A 17,449-nucleotide genomic window follows, 5' to 3' on the forward strand; every position below is an offset into this window, starting at 1 on the left:
TTTAATTTTTAGGAATTTTGATAGCATTTCAATTGTTAAATCATTATAGAGTTAAAATAATTCTTAATTTAATCCGTGAGACAACGGATTATTTTTTCGGTTATTTTAATTCTTATCTTCATTCTTTTTAAATAATTACTTGTTTAGAAAGATTAAATAAAAAATAATAATAATAATAATAATAATAATAATAAATCAGAAAATGCATAAAAATCTAAATATTGCATTAGAGCATTTAGGTTTAGTAAAATAGGACTATAGTCTTAGGGTTAGTAAATTAGAATTGCATTTATACGATTATAATTTTTAGATTATACTTTTAGATGGGTGATTTTTGTTAGGGCTAATTTCTAAATAATGTTGGCATGTCTTGATTTTTTATATAGCTTTTAGGATAAAATATAATTTAAGTCAAATCGATTCCTAAAATAAATTAGAATATCATTCACTTTAGTTAGTCTATTTAGTTTTAGATTAAGTCAATTTTCATTTAGTAAAACAAAAAATGTTATGCATGCCATATGAGTTATAGTTTAATTTTTTTTTTTTAATAAAAAGGAAAATGCTAAAAGATAATCATTGCGCCTTTAAGTTACTTTCTTTTCAATAAAAAATATTATGTCATTAAAAAAAAAAAAAAAAAAAAGATCATTTCCTTGGTTAGTTAATAGGTTAATTCATAATTAATCTCATATCATCATTATTTAGCGTAGGTTGCATATATGCATTAAAAAAATCATCATAAAAAAAATATCATAAAAGAGCATGCATGTAGAAATACCATGTCATTCATCACATATCACATAGCACATGCATATTTAGGATTATATAAATTAGATTGCATACATATAGTGATAAGTTTAAGTCCTACCATATGAATTGCATCTCGCATGTCATTAAAATAAATTCATGCATATTAAGTTAGATTAAAATTGCATATAATTAACATTTTTTTTAAAAGAAAAATTAGGTATCTTGTCATTTAGAAATCATGTTTAGGGCATGCATTTTTATTAGCATTTTTATTTAATGTTATTATTTGTGCACTGCATGACCACCATTTGCATGTTAGTAGCTTAGGTTAAAATTAATCAACATTGCCTGCAAAAATATTTTTGAAATTAAAATAAAAGGTACCGAAAGGGCGTTAGACTAATCTAGCGTAACCATGTCCCCGGACCTATTGAATCTACGGTTTCGCAATAGTAAAGTATTCTCCCATACTTTACTTGGGTTTCTAACCATCCTAATTGGTTAGTGGCGGCTCTAAATTGAAATTGCATGTTTAAATGAGTTAATTTCTATCAAGTTGCGATTGGTAGGACTTGGGAGGGTCCGTGCCAAGTCTTCGAACTTAGTAATCCATTAACCTAAACTTTAGGATTGCCCTGAAAATTTAGGTCGCGCGGCTTGGCGATTATTTGGGGACGAGTTAAAACTCATAGTGGACATATGCCTGTTTCTTTATATATATATATATTGTTTAGCAGCATGGAAATAAGGTACGCTCCTAACGTGAAGTATTAAATGTTTTTGCAGATGGGAGGTATAAGGGGAGTAGTCTTTGCTAACCCTTGTTTTGCAGGTCGGAGTTAAGGATGAATGGTAGAACTATAGAAGTGTTGTTTGCAATTAAACTGTTGTGTATGTTTTATTATTTTTAGCACTACACTACTGCACACACAACCTGCTGCCGGACCTAGGCTGCGATAGGATTCTTAGGATGGTGTTGAGAAGGATACTTCCTCTAAAGCGAGACTGCTATATAGAGGTTGACCTTCTCTTCCCTGAAAGTTCTTCATGGTGTCGAATGTGTGTGTCCATATCTGTGAGACTGCGTGATATTAAACATTCCATTCGACTGAGCCGGGGTTAGGAGGACTTGACACGTTAATGCGAGACTGCAACGGTCAAATCATCCTCTTAGCTCCATTTTGTTAAGCCATCTAGATAGAAATCGAGCCTCACATTTCATGCGTGTGTCTATGTGATTGTCATCCATTACCAGTGAAAGTAAGTTGTTTAAATTCTCACTACTGCAATTTACTTACTTGCAATTTCATTGGTCCATGACATTAAGTTCCATTGTCCGTCTTGTTTTATATGCAATGGGGAAAATCGATTTGCAATTCATTTCCACTCTAAAAAACATATAAAATGAGATGTTTTGGTTTCTTAGTTCAATGTTTAGAGACCTTGATTTCAATTCAGTGCTTTCAATTTTTAGTTCAATGTTTAGGGACTTGAATTTCAATTCTTAGTTAGAAAATTTTATTCAAATTTCAAATAAAATGAGGCGATTAGACCATTGTCATGGGCCATTTTCCTATTTTGTCATTGTTTCTTACATTATCTCTTTTCTCCTTAGGTAACAACACGGCTTATCTAAGATCACCAATCAGTACTCGTTCAAGAGCAACAATAGCTGATAACACCGAACAAACACATGTTGCTGAACAAACTCGCATCGCTGCCCTTGAATCGGAGATGAAGCAAGTTCTGAATGTTCTTGAGCAGCTCTCTAAGCAAATCGATTCTCTCCAAGCAAACACTGCTCCACTAGCTCCGCAAGTGGAAGTGGTGTTACCATAACATACTCCCATGGTTGATCCAAGAGATAAAAGAAGAATACGGCTGATCCGAGAGATAAAGACAAGAATACATCCGCAGTTGGGCCATCTACATCTGAAGATCCCTCCAGGGTTAAAATTACCGAAGCACCTCAAATTGTTGTTGATGATGAGGTACAAGTGATACCTTCAGCTGTACCAAAAGCGAGCGGGAAAAACGCTTGATAAAAATCGAGGAGAAACTTAAGCATTTGCGGGGTTCGTTTATCCAAAGCCCAACCGATTTGTCCCACTATGCAAAGGTCGAGATGCCAAAGAAGTTCAAAATGCCGAGACTTTGAAAAGTATGATGGCACCTCTTGCCCGAAGATCCATTTGCGACGTATGTGGTCGGGATGACCCAAAGTATGTTGATAATATCCCCTTGATGATTCAACAATTTCAAGCAAGCCCGACAGACCGGCGCCGCAATGGTACATCATGAAAAAGATTAATCTGCTGGAGACTTGGGAGGATTTGACGGATGCCTTCTTCAAGCAATATAAGTATAATATTGATGTCACTCCATCTCGAGAAGACTTACTTCGCACTGAGAAGAAGAGGACGGAATCTTTCAAGGCATATGTCACGAGGTGGAGGACTGTAGCTGCTCAGATTACTCCGGAGCCAATAGAAAAGGAGTTGATGGATTTGTTCATGAAGACACTCCCGCCTGAGTATCGAAATCGAATGCTAGGATCGACTGTCGAGTCATTCAATCAGCTAATCCCTGTTGGTGAGTGAATTGAAGTAGCATTGCGTGATGGATGGGCCTCTGATCAAACCAGCTCATATGGAAGAGTCTCAACCAAGAAAGATAAGGAACTTGTAGTGGAAGTTTATGCAGCTTATGTGCAACCACTTCGCCCTACCCTGAACACCCATCAGGGAGGAGCACGCCCATTCTTTGGCCAGCAGAAAAACTTTTCCAAGCGTCAATTTACACCACTTCCTAAGCCCTTATCCAAGATCTTGCCGACCCTTCATAAGAAAGGATTACTCGCTAAAGAGCCTAAGCGACCTAATCCCGAGCGAATTCCCAACTATGATCCGTCCAAGACATGTGCTTATCATATGGGGGAGGTAAGGCATTTTGTTGACGATTGTTATACGCTGCAACATAAAATCCAAAATCTTATGGATGCCAAGGTGGTCTCATTCCGCGATGCACAACCGAACATCCAGAATAACCCACTCCCTAACCACCCAGAAGCTGTGAATACCATTTTCGGTTTTGATGCTGAACCCACCATGTTTCAGATGATGCATGAGGAAGCAGAAGTGATGGATACCCTGGGGCAACCAAGTGGCAAATTCGATTACTATGTAAAATATTCGGCTCCTCCCAGCTCCTATTTCGACCCACGGGATATCATCCCAGATGGATGGGGTGGTATAGATGATCCCGCACCTCCAAAGATTGAGAGCTCTGATGACGCACTCGAAGGAATGACTGAACTGTTTGAAGAGAATTTAGTGTTTGCCATCGACAAAGCTCGAGAGTAGGAAAGTTTTAATTCTTTGCCTACTCCTCTACGCAGGAGTCTTTATTGCTTTCTATATTTGCATATTTGCATTTTCAATTCAAGGATTTCCCTTATTTCAATAATGTAATTTGCTTTTCATCCAAAAAAAATACATGGAGATTTTCGTGTTTTAAGGGCATGTTGAAGTACACCAAACTAGCCCTGTGATGAAATCCTACCAAAAAGAAAACAGCAAGGAACTAATTCTGAAGGCTGGGCTTCTTCATGTTCCCTTGAAAATTTTTTCAAAATAAAATAATTTTCCAGCATGCATCTAATTTACCCTGTTTGTTTCATTTAATTATTTGCTTTATGTTTCAGGTGCAGCTCTGCGCACATTTAAGGAATCTCTATGAGCTCCCTTGCAAAGAGGGGCAAGACATAGACACTTAACAGCTTTGACTTTATGATTTGATGTGCAAGAATAGAGCATGGCCTTTTTGTCATTATAGAATGCTTTCATATGATGTTATGCAATTTGTCAATTCCACTTGAAATTTATCAAAATGGACAATTCAGTGAAAGATGTCGAATTACTTGAACATGCTAAATGAGGTATGAAAGGCAAGCCTATATCCCATACACAGTCCCTTGTCTACACATTGTGAGGTGAGTATGGAAACATTTTGTGTTTCAAGGTGAAGATTTTTCTTGCAAGAAGTACGGTAGCTGAAATGACGAGAGGCAGTTCATTTGTCTATCCCAAATACTACAGATAATCCATTGCTTAACCCTTTTGAGCCCAAATACTTGAAGAATTTCTTTCATACTACCCCTGTCAAGAACCACCCCACATCGGGGCAAATGGAGGTAAGTTGACATTGAAGGAGAGTGAAATGGATGGAAATTTTCTTATTCTCACTTGCATCAATCTTCAAGTCATGCTATTACATTGAATTCATGTGGTAATTTAAGTGCCTTAGGATGACAAAGAGCATTTCTTTCACTATCCTACACACTTATATCCTTTGCATAGCCCACTTGAGCTTGTAATTTCATTTCTTTAAACCCAGTTGGTGATCATCCCCTACACTGGGGCAAGGCAAGAGACAGATGAAGACCCTTGAAGGTTCGAGTGTCATTAACACACGCATTGTGCACAAGAACTGAAATCAAAATAGAACTAAGGGGCATGAAAAAGCAGTGTGCCTGGTAAAAGCAAGGCCAATGCCCATGAAAAGAAAAGAGAAATGACTGATGAATTGGGGGGGCATATAAAAAGCGGTGTGCCTGATTGATGCCCATCATCAAAGAAAATGATTTTGAGAAAAGATCTCCAGTTGAATAATCATTGGCATTAGTGATAAACTCTTGAGCCAATAAAGAAATATGTCAAGAAGACAATCCGTGGCGAAGAAAACTAGTGGTAATGTCAAGATGATCACCAACTCTTACCCATTACACACATCTTTGAGCCTAACGATCATTTCGTTTCTCAACTCATGAACCCGGCCTATGTTACGTCCCTTACAAAGTCTCTTCAGATTAGGGCACTTGAATTAACATAGGAATTCATATGTTTTAAGCATTACTCGAAGAAGTGCGAGCAAGATTATTTCTTTCTCATTTTGCAGGGTTCTTGACTTGTAAACCCGGAGATGATTACAGAATTGTTCTTTCAATAGCCTTGACTCAAAGAGTCTCTTTTGCTAAGCCATTGACCAAGCCCACATTACAGTTGCTGTTAAAGATCTCTCAGATTGGTAAGGTGGTACTGATTGCAAGAAAATTCGAACTCTTGTCGACAAGATGATGATAAGATTGAGTGATATATTCCCGCATCAATGGTCGAGACAAATAACCCCTCCTAAATGAGAGCGAGTGAAAAAGCATTTTCACACCAAAAGTGTTTCATTTAGCATGTTCAAGAGATTCACACGATAACTGAAAATTGTCCTTGTGATAATTTTTCCAGTAGAAGCTTGATAAAGCCATCATGCATGGACCTTCATTGAATTTTTCCTCAAAGACCAAAAATTGTCTTTGAAACCCCGAGTTTGTTCAGTCATCTTGGTGCTTGATGAGAATTCCAAGTACCCATTTATAAAATGTTTTCAAATGTCTAGTTTAAATTCCATATATTTGAACCCTTAAATGCTTGACGTAACTTCCGAGTGTTTGTCTTTCCAAACATCTGATGTGATTTCCAGATGTTTAGTAAAATATTTTCAAATGTCTAGTGTGAACTCGAGATATTTGAACCTTTAAATGCTTGATGTGACTTCCAAGTATTTATCTTTTCGATCGTCTGATGTGATTTCCAAATGTTTAGAATTTTTAAGTACTTGATGCAATTTCCAGGTGCTTGGGATTTGATGAGAGTCCCAAATCCCCCAAAGATTTTTCTTCAGATTTAGTTTGATTTAGGCGACTATAGAATGGTACGGGTCCTAAACAACAATTATTGCTCTAACAGGCGACCGTAGAATGGTACGGGTCCTGGAAAAGCAGTTTCCCCATTCAGGCGACCGTAGAATGGTACGGGTCCTAAAAAATCAATTTTCCGTTAAGGCGACCGTAGAATGGTACGGGTCCTAGGCAAAACCCATTTCCCTATTCAGGCGACTGTAGAATGGTACGGGTCCTAGAAGGTAAATCCCCATTTAGGCGACCGTAGAATGGTACGAGTCCTAGACACAACCAAACACTTTGTCACCGGGCGTAGTAGAATGGTACGGGTCTGAAAAGCGGTTTCCCCATTCGGGCGACCGTAGAATGGTACGGATCCTAAAAAATCAATTTTCCGTTAAGGCGACCGTAGAATGGTACGGGTCCTAGGCAAAACCCATTTCCCTATTCGGGCGGATCGTAGAATGGTACGGGTCCTAGAAGGTAAATCCCCATTTAGGCGACCGTAGAATGGTACGAGTCCTAGACACAACCAAACACTGTCATACTGGGCGACCGTAGAATGGTACGGGTCCTGGACATGTAACACCGACTGACTAGAACTACTATATCCTTCTTGAAGGTAGGTTATTCAAGGTGCTTGGGATCTGATGAGAGTTCCAGATCTCTAAAGACCTTGAGCCTTTCAATTATCTGAAGAGATTTCCAGATGTTTGTCAAGTCTCATAGGAATCATTTCACACCTAATAATACTTTTCTGAATCTCCAAATAAGTATGTCAGGTACATGTTCTTCTTTGCATTTGCATTTCATTAAGCATGGACACATAGAAATATATGTTCTTGACCAAATCATTGCATTTACATGGCATTCTTTGACCTTATATTTATTTGAGCCCATTTCTTAAAAAAAAAGAAAAAGAAAAAGAGTCATTACAATTAACATTTGCATATGCATTTCATATTCATTTTGCATTCATTCTCGTATAATCTAAATTTAGGTGTCATTTATCTTTGAAGGAAGCTTGTTATCTTTGAAGGCAACCTCTACGACTTCCTTTCAAAGAGGCTAAATTGTGACATTTAATTTAAATTCATTTTTAGAAATAAAAGATAATATTTTATTATAGAGGGAAATTTTGAAAATAAAACTTTGAATTCAAAAATGCAACAGCTGTGTGATTTTGAAGCCACATTTTTGTTGAAGAAGTTGAGTGAATATTGGGAAATCTTCAACAACTTTGAGCGCTTTCACTATAAAATGCGAGGTTTCAGAATCGAGTGATGGGGGCTTCTCTTCATTGTTCGTCTAAGAAAAAATAGAAAACCGAAAGAGAAAGAAAAAAAGTGTGGGGGGCTTCACGAGGGGTTTTCTTTCGGTCTTCGAAAGAGAAAAAAACAAAAAGGTGAAAAGTGAAAAGTGAAAGGAAAGTTGCAGCAAGTGACGTGAGAGAGAGAGAGAGAGAAGAAGAAGAAACAAAAAAGGAAAACACATCGTCTTCTTCGTGGGGGAAGAGGCCCTCGAACCGCGCCAGTACCCCGCGCCGGCGGCCGAGCTGTCGACCACCGCTGCTTCGACGACGACCTCCGAGCTGCCGACCACCGCCGCTCCGCCGATCTGCTGCCGGAGCTGCAAATCGAAACCAGCGCCCCTCCTCCGCTCAGATCTGCTTAGCACCTCTGCTCGAGCTCGAAGCCGGTCGCTGCACCTCGTCAACCGAGCGACCGACCGTCGCAGCCGCACCACCGCCCTCACTAACGTCACCGCGCCGATCTCCTCGCCGAGCCCCTGCTGCGTCCCTGCCCATCACCGCGCCTCACCCGCGACCTACAACTCACCCCGCAGCAGCCCACTCGTCACCATCTTCTTTCCAGCGATCCCGTGCCCAACGCCGCTCGCCACCCCCGTGCGAGCACCACCCACGAGCTCGCGCCACCGTTCGCTGCCCCTGCTGTGGCCGTGAAGACCCGACGCCTCCACACAGCTCTCTGCTCCGCACCTCTGCTCGAACCCAAACCAGTCACTGATTTTTCTTCCCTGTAGCTCCGAATTGCCGGATCTCGCCGGAGCTCCGCACCCCCGCAACCTCCGATCGTCGGTGACGCCACCGTTACAGCCGCTGCCTCTCACTGGAGCTGGTGACCAACCACACGAGCACAAGCCGTGCTTGGGAAGAAAAAGAAGAAAGGAAAAAACAAAAGAAAAAGAAAAGGAAATTAGGTAGTTTTATTTTCTTTTTACTTTAATTTGTTTGTTTTTTTTTTTAAGTTTAGTTATTTAAATTGGAACCTCATGGACCTTGTAGACATTAAGAGGTTTTATCCCAAATTATGGTAATTATTAGTTTGACCCGTAAGACGTCGGGTCATTTTTTTAATTACTTTAATTTTTAGGAATTTTGATAGCATTTCAATCGTTAAATCATTATAGAGTTAAAATAATTCTTAATTTAATCCGTGAGACTACGGATTATTTTTTTTCGGTTATTTTAATTTTTATCTTCATTCTTTTTAAATAATTACTTGTTTAGAAAGATTAAATAAAAAATAAATAAATAATAAAAAAATCAGAAAATGCATAAAAATCTAAATATTGCATTAGAGCATTTAGGTTTAGTAAAATAGGTTTATAGTCTTAGGGTTAGTAAATTAGAATTGCATTTATACGATTATAATTTTAGATTATACTTTTGGATGGGTGATTTTTGTTAGGGCTAATTTCTAAATAATGTTGGCATGTCTTGATTTTTATATAGCTTTTAGGATAAAATATAATTTAAGTCAAATTGATTCCTAAAATAAATTAGAATATCATTCACTTTAGTTAGTCTAATTAGTTTTAGATTAAGTCAATTTTCATTTAGTAAAACAAAAAAATGTTATGCATGCCATATGAGTTATAGTTTTTTTTTTTAATAAAAAGGAAAATGCTAAAAGATAATCATTGCGCCATTAAGTTACTTTCTTTTCAATAAAAAAACATTATGTCATTAAAAAAAAAAAAAGATCATTTCCTTGGTTAGTTAATAGGTTAATTCATAATTAATCTCATATCATCATTATTTAGCGTAGGTTGCATATATGCATTAAAAAAATCATCATAAAAAATATCATAAAAGAGCATGCATGTAGAAATACCATGTCATTCATCACATATCACATAGCACATGCATATTTAGGATTATATAAATTAGATTGCATACATATAGTGATAAGTTTAAGTCATACCATATGAATTGCATCTCGCATGTCATTAAAAAAAAAAAAAAAAAAGATTGCATATAATTAACATTTTTTTTAAAAAAAAAAAGGAAAAATTAGGTGTCTTGTCATTTAGAAATCATGTTTAGGGCATGCATTTTTATTAGCATTTTTTATTTAATGTTATTGATTGTGCACCTGCATGACCACCATTTGCATGTTAGTAGCTTAGGTTAAAATTAATCAACATTGCCTGCAAAAATATTTTTGAAATTAAAATAAAAAGTACCGAAAGAGCGTTAGACTAATCTAGCGTAACCATGTCCCCGGACCTATTGAATCTCTGGTTCGCAATAGTAAAGTATTCTCACATACTTTACTTGGGTTTCCAACCATCCCTAATTGGTTAGTGGCGGCTCCAAATTGAAATTACATGTTTAAATGAGTTAATTTCTATCAAGTTGCGATTGGTAGGACTTGGGAAGGTCCGTGCCAAGTTTTCGGACTTAGTAATCCATTAACCTAAGCTTTAGGATTGTCCTGAAAATTTAGGTCGCGACAGAGTTCCTCTCTTTCTCTATCATTCGTCTTTCATCTAAAATTTCTATATAATTTTATTTTTGTTAGTTCATTAACTAAAGAACTAAGTTATTCAATGTCATTTTCTTCTTCTCGTTGTGTCTTTCAGTGTTAATGACCATAATAACCCTCACATCGTAATAGTTGCCGTTAGGTTTTCACTATTAAGGTTCACCCCAATGGCATCCTTTGATTGATTGAAGGCGTGGTTGGTTGCCAAGGGATATATGCAAACGTATGGTGTTAATTATAATAACACTTACTCGCATGTAGCCAAAATTCCATATGTTCAAGTCTTTATTTCTCTGGCAGCATTTTAGATGGTTTCTTCATCAATTGGATATTAAAAAAAAAAATGTGTTCTTACATGGTGATTTTGTTGAAGAGGTGTATATGGAGAAACCACCCAGATTTGTTGCTTAGGGGGAGAACCTAGTATGTCATTTACATAAGGCTTTGAATGGACTTGAGCAATCTCCCGATGCTTGGTTGGTGGGTTCATTAATGCTATTACCAAGCTTGGATTAAAACGATGTCAAGTAGATCATTTAGTCTTTAATTCTGTCTCTCCAGCCAGTTGTATTCTTTGAGTGGTATATGTGGATAATATTATCATTATTGATAGTGATTCAAATAGTATTTGATGACTTAAACAGTTTTTGCACACGTAGTTTAGTACTAAGGATATGGGATGTCTGTGATATTTCCTAACTATCAAGGTTGCCTACTCGCATACATGTATCAATTTAACCCAACGAAAATATGTACTCGATATTCTTGATAAGTTAGACCTATTGGAGCAAAACCGGTTGATACTCCTATGGAACCCAATGTAAAATTTGACACAACAAATGGAGAATTATTGCATGATCCATTGAAATATCGGAGATTAATTAGTAAGTTGAATTATCTTACCGTCACAAAACCAAATAACTCTTTTGTTGTCAGCATTGTAAGTAAGTTCATGACTTCTTCTCGAACTACTCACTGGAATGCTATGCTTCGAATTATTAAATACTTGAAAGGAGCGCCAGGTAAGGCCTACTTTTCAAGAATTATGGCTATCTGAATATCATAAATTTCTCTGATGCAACTTGGGCCGGAGGTCCTACTAGTCAAAAATCTACATTGGGTTATTGTGTATTATTGGAGGTAATTTAGTTGCATGAAAAAGCAAGAAATAACATGTGATTTCTTGATCAAGTACTAAAGCAAAATATAAAGCAATGACAAATGTGACAAGTGAATTGCTCTGGTTAAGGAAGTTTATTTAGAAATTATGATGTCAACAACAGAATCATTGATATTATATTATGATAACCAATTAGCAATTCATATTGCAAACAATTCTTTCTTCCATGAGCAAACCAAACACATTGAGGTTAATTGTCACTTTTGTATGAGAAAATTCAAAAAGAGGAGATCACTTTTCAACATTCAAGGATGGAAAATCGGTTAGAGTGAATTTTTTATGTAATAAATTGTGATCGTCTGATATTTACATCCCAACTTGGGGAAGAGTGTTAGGAAATAATAATGAGGGTAAAATAGTCAATAGTTTTTCTTAGGTTGAGAGTGTTACTCGTATATATAACTATGTATATATATATATATATATATATATATATATATATATATACATATATATATTTTTGAAAGGTAAGAATATAACTATGTATATTCTTGTAGTCCATTTTGATTAAGACAATATAGTATGATGATTTATCTCTTTCAACAATTTGAAAGCTCTTTGAGTGAAATTCCACTATTCAATTGAAGGTTTTGGCTAGTTTTGGCTAGAAGTTTTTGAAAATGTCGTTTTCTCTTAATAGGTTAGTATGGAATTATTGGGTTAAAGTTGGTTTTTCGAAGTTGCTTGTGAGGGCAATGGAGAGCTCTCTTTTTCACAACTCTCCCTCAATATGGAAGTCTCGACCCATTAGCCCCCCTTCTGTTGCGACTCTAACGAAACAGGTAAATTACCTATGCTGTGTTTGGTCAACCGGATAAAAACCAGGATAGGATATATTTTATCATATCCTGTGTTTGGTAGCTTTCTAGGATAGGATAAGGTTGGATATAGAAAGGATATAAACCGGATAAAAAAAATCATAGTGGGGTGAGATAAGGTTGGATAGGATTTCTTTTATCCAAAACATAAAACCCTACACTTTTTTTCTTTCTCTGTCATTCACCCACAGACAACTCCAACTCCTCTGTTTCCAAAGTATCGACATTGAAGCCTTCTCCTCAATAGCTCTCTGATTCACATCGAAATTTTATGAAAGAGACAAATTTTCGAAGGTAAATAATCATGCTCTCTCTCTCTCTCTCTCTCTCTCTCTCTCTCTCTCTCTCTCTCTCTCTCTCTCTCTCTCTCTCTCTCTCTCTCTCTCTAACGTAGTAGCCATAAGGTTGGTTGTGGATTGTTTTCCTGTTTCATCTATGTTTCGGCTTACGTAGGTCATAATTGTAGCTCTATTGGTTTTTTTGCTAGTTGATTGGAGATCGTCTTCTTTGTAGTTTTGAATCTGTAGATTTATGAAGGCCTTTCTGTTTTTGTGCAAAACATTTGATATCTTCAACGCGAATTGTTCGTTCTTGGTCCAGTTCTTTGATACCCAAATTTCCAAGGCTACTGTATCTCCTACAACGATTGTTTCACCATGGACAACAGCTTGTCTATACAGAGCTTCACCTAAAGATGTCTAACCCATGGACTCCCTGTGCCATCAACTTCTTTATGTGTAGAGGAAGGCTTACTTCGCCTAGGTGCTGAACTAGTTTTTGGACTTTCCTCTAGTTTTACTAATATGTCTTCATTCTCATCCTTTTCATTCTCCTCTTGCTCCTCAATGTCATCATCCTCTTTTGCATTTGTGCTTGTTCCCTCTTTTATTTCCTCTGGCTAGTAGTTGGAGTAGTACTCACCCCATATTCTATTGATAAGCCTGGTTGTTATCACATTCATGGCCTTTCTCTTAGGTAAAATAGGTCCCATAACTCCACTTGGATTTAAGTTTGGTAGGTTCTTTAGCAAAATCTTCTTCTTCTTCATAAGTCACTTGGTGTGGTGTCTCTCCTCCATTTTCTTTGAAAGACTGACCACAAAGGAACACTTCTTGATCTTTTCATTAGGATATACTGCAAACAGTTGCAATATTATTTGACCATGCACCACCACGTACCTTTCAACAGCTGCTAGATTAGAAGAAATATAAGCCAGATGAGATTTGTCAAACTCTGAGACTTTCTCGATGACATCTGCAAATGAAATTTTTGATACTTGACTTTGCTCCTTCAGCATTGTAATTATGCTTATTCCAACCCCTGCTGTCTTAAGTACATAAGTATACCATGAAGCACACTGCTTTGATGGTTTCCCGAGTTTGTACCTGAATAAGATAGACACCTACCAATTTCATTTACCTCACTAAGTAGACATGATATAGCTAGGCTGTTTCACGATACCATTAACTTAATCGGGGGAAATCTAGTCAAGAAAGGGGCAAATACCCAAAACAAAAGAAGCTTAGAATATTTCTTAATAGATCAAAAACCTAGTCTAGCATATTTCAATGCTCAAAGTCTCTATCTAGTATACCATGAAACAATTGCTGTGGGAGTGATTTGGGAGTGGTGAGAATGCACGAATTATATACCCAAATGTTCACTGGGTACGCTTGAAAGTTTGGCTTTGAAAAGTAGCCGAAGCAAATCCACGAGAGCAAGGATTTTCTCCTTACTGCAAGGAGGTAGGAGAACCTCCTTGAAATTTGCTGATTTGAAAAAAAATATTTCTACATATAGAAGAATAAATGTCCATGTTTCTACATATACTTGCCCATCACGTGAAAAATCGAGTCATCAAGTTCAGAGTTATGAGGTCTGGGGAGACCATAAGTAGGTATTTTAACTTTGTCTTAAATGAGGTGATAAGAATGCATAGTGGGCTTCTTGTCTCACTTGAACCAGTTCCAGAGGAATGTGCTGATGAGAGATGGAAGTGGTTTAAGGTGTGACATTATGAAATTCGAGTCCTCTAAGGAATGAATGGATGTGAATTTCGTCAATGCATTATTGGTTGATCTCACTCGGAATTGATCACTCCTGAAATACTGACTTTGAGGGGAAATGCTAATGAGGATAGAACTCATACGACTAAAGGACTCAATCTGGAAAAACGACTTGATCGTGAGACTTGCGTAAGGATGATCCTGTAGATAGGCAAGCCGATTCTAAGGACGACTATAAGTCGATTCGTGGACAGAACATATAGAACGATGGGTGATTCCGTTTACTGTTATCGAATCCCGAATCCACGAACGACCCTATGTCGATCTTCAGTAATCGTGTACTTTGAAATAAGAATCTATCCTCCGTAATTTCATGTAGTCAAGGACGTCCATGCATCAAGATGTCATAAACGTAATTCGACATGAGTCGATTACGCGGGAATCCTCGAAGCCACCCGTCAGTCTGAGTTGTACCCGAAATGTCATTGGGTGAAATTAACATGGCATGAGAACTAAAGATTGGGTTTTGAATTATCGGGAATGTCTGGGACGAACTTTGAATGAAGCTACTTCAACAGTCAACAGAGCCAATTAAAGCGAGCAATTGGAAAAGGGATTTTCAGACCGAGGAAGCAAGCCCATGAGGACGTGGGCCAAGCCAAGCCAGTGGGAGCCTTAGGCTCAAGGTGGGACAGCCACCATAGTGGGCCCAAAGCAAGCAAATGAGCCCATTGGACCTAAACCAACTATTCATCTTTCAAGCCCATGGTCCAACCTTAAGCCCATTTGAGCCCAATCAATTTCCAAGCCCACTCATATTTATGGTCTAGCCCATTTCTTAGGCACGGCCTTCATTTTTAACCCAAGGAAAGAATGAGAATTTGTGCAAGGTGAGATGACCAGATTGCCCCTAGTTGTAGTGAGAAAAAGGCTGAAAAAAGAGAGAAAAGATGATGTCATGGCATGGGGACTTGAAGCAAGCATTGAAGGGGCTTAATGAGGAGTGCATCAGCTCTCACTTCACCCTCTCTCTCCCCTCCTTGAGCTCTCCCTCAACGAAGCTCTCTCTCTCATCGTTTTCCCTTCCTTTCGGTTTCTGCTCCAGCTGACATTTCGCCAAAGATCTGAGTGAAAAGTCAACTTCTTAGATGAATCAACCAACGATCCATCCATCACCATGACCAGGAGAGACAACTCATCCTAACGAGCTTGACCTCACCTTGAATGGAGCTGTTGGCCGTCCTGTATGCTTGCTGCAAGCCGTCGGCCGCTGGTCCATCGATCCGCCTGCAACCTACACTGTTTTGCATTTTCAACCATTTTTCTCCCATTACAACCCTTCCTCCACCCATCCCAACCACCACCAAGTCCCCTTTGACCATGCAAGTTTCGTTGGTTGCTGGCTCGCTACTCACCGGAGCTCCAGCAGCCCGTTCTTCTCCGTTTCTCCTCCGACAAGTTAGTTTTCTAGAATTTCAAAGGGAGGCAGAGGCTGTGGTTGTTGTTCTGAGCTTGCGATCGCCTTGGATCATTGTGGTAAAGGTCCCAATGCGTAGCCACCATCGTCGTCGTTGCGTCCGTGTCTCCGGCCCGCTTAACAGGTGAGTTTAACTCCCAATCCTTTGATTAGTGCCTAAACTTGCTTAGAGTTGATTTAGTTAGATTTAATTCTAGTTTATGTGATTTAATTAAATTGTATTAGCCCTAAGATAGGTAGCTAAATAGATGGATTAGATTAGTTTAGCTTAATCTTGTTTTATTTGCTTAATGTGGTTTATGTGGTTAATTAAGTATGTTTAACATTAATTAAATAATGGTTGCTTTAATTAATATTTTTAATGATTTATGAATTTAATTTATTTTTTATTAAATTCTGGGAATTTACTATTCACGCGACACTATCCACAAAATATTGTTCATGCTGCTTTGTTCATGCGGTACTGTTCACAGAGTACAGTTCACGCGCACTATTTATGTGCACTGTTCATATGAAATGCAAAAAGTTGTCTAATTTCATGTGTATTGATTTCATGAAGTAAACGGATGTGTAAATACATGGGCATCCACATGAATTGAGTGATGCTTTGTGCAATTGTGTGGTGATTGGAAATTTTGGTATTTATTCAAAAAATCTCGGGTGTCGGGTTTTGACACTGAAAATATATTTTAAGTACTATATTTAATAGTGGGTTTGAAAAAGGAAATGTATCCGTTTTTCTAATTCAAATTGACCGTGTATCCACACATGACTATTTTCCGGATGTTTTTAATACGAAGAAAATAGGCTAGGATTACCATTTTAATGGAGGCATTTGAGTGCAATACACGATGTCCTGGGCCAAGATTGATTGGTCGTGTGATTGGTTAAGAGAACCCGTCCCCGATTGAGTTGGATGGACGTTACCCTATATGGGATACCGAACTAACGAGTAGGTGGTGCCCTTGAAGGGCTTAATTAACAATTGGAATGCATGATTGATTGAGATTGTTGTGCCTTATTATGGGATAAAATTGTGTCATAGCGATTTTACCTTATAATCGGGACGCATGTGATGGATTGATGCTCGATGAGTGGCGCACTAATGTGCAAGAACGCATGAGAATCATGGCATCGTTGGTTCTAGTTGTGCATGAGTTGAGTTCATTGTTTATGGCACGCACGCATGAATCGATAACTTGCAGGTGTGGCAATGGCCAAGTGAGATCGCTTGTAACGACACTTGCATGTGATTGATGAACTACATTATCTAATGACCAAGTGCATTGCGTGTATCATGCTAAGTGATATAGTGCAGGGTATGGCATGCCAGGTTAGGTTGCATGCGAACCAACTAGTGAATGTTGATTGTTGATCTTTAGTTTGTTTGTGTGGTGGTTCTAAAGAGATGCCCCGAGTTGAGTTGGTGTTCTAATCAAGGAACTAGGGGGAGGACTCGCTAAGATTTATATCTCACTGATTATTGTATAACCATTTTCAGGTCTCTAATGTGAAAAACCCAAAGCTTGAAGTAGAAGAGTCAGGAGCATAGGTGGCTCAGTAGATCTTCATGAGATAGAACTTTTGTATAAGCTTGAGGTGTTTATGAATGTGTATTTTGATTTGGAAATTGTTGTCTTGCTTTTCTATCCCATGTTTGTTGAGGTCAGGGGATTAGTAATTCGCTTCCGCA

This window comes from Eucalyptus grandis, chromosome 7, assembly GCF_016545825.1.
Source record: "Eucalyptus grandis isolate ANBG69807.140 chromosome 7, ASM1654582v1, whole genome shotgun sequence".
Classification (NCBI taxonomy): Eukaryota; Viridiplantae; Streptophyta; class Magnoliopsida; order Myrtales; family Myrtaceae; genus Eucalyptus; species Eucalyptus grandis.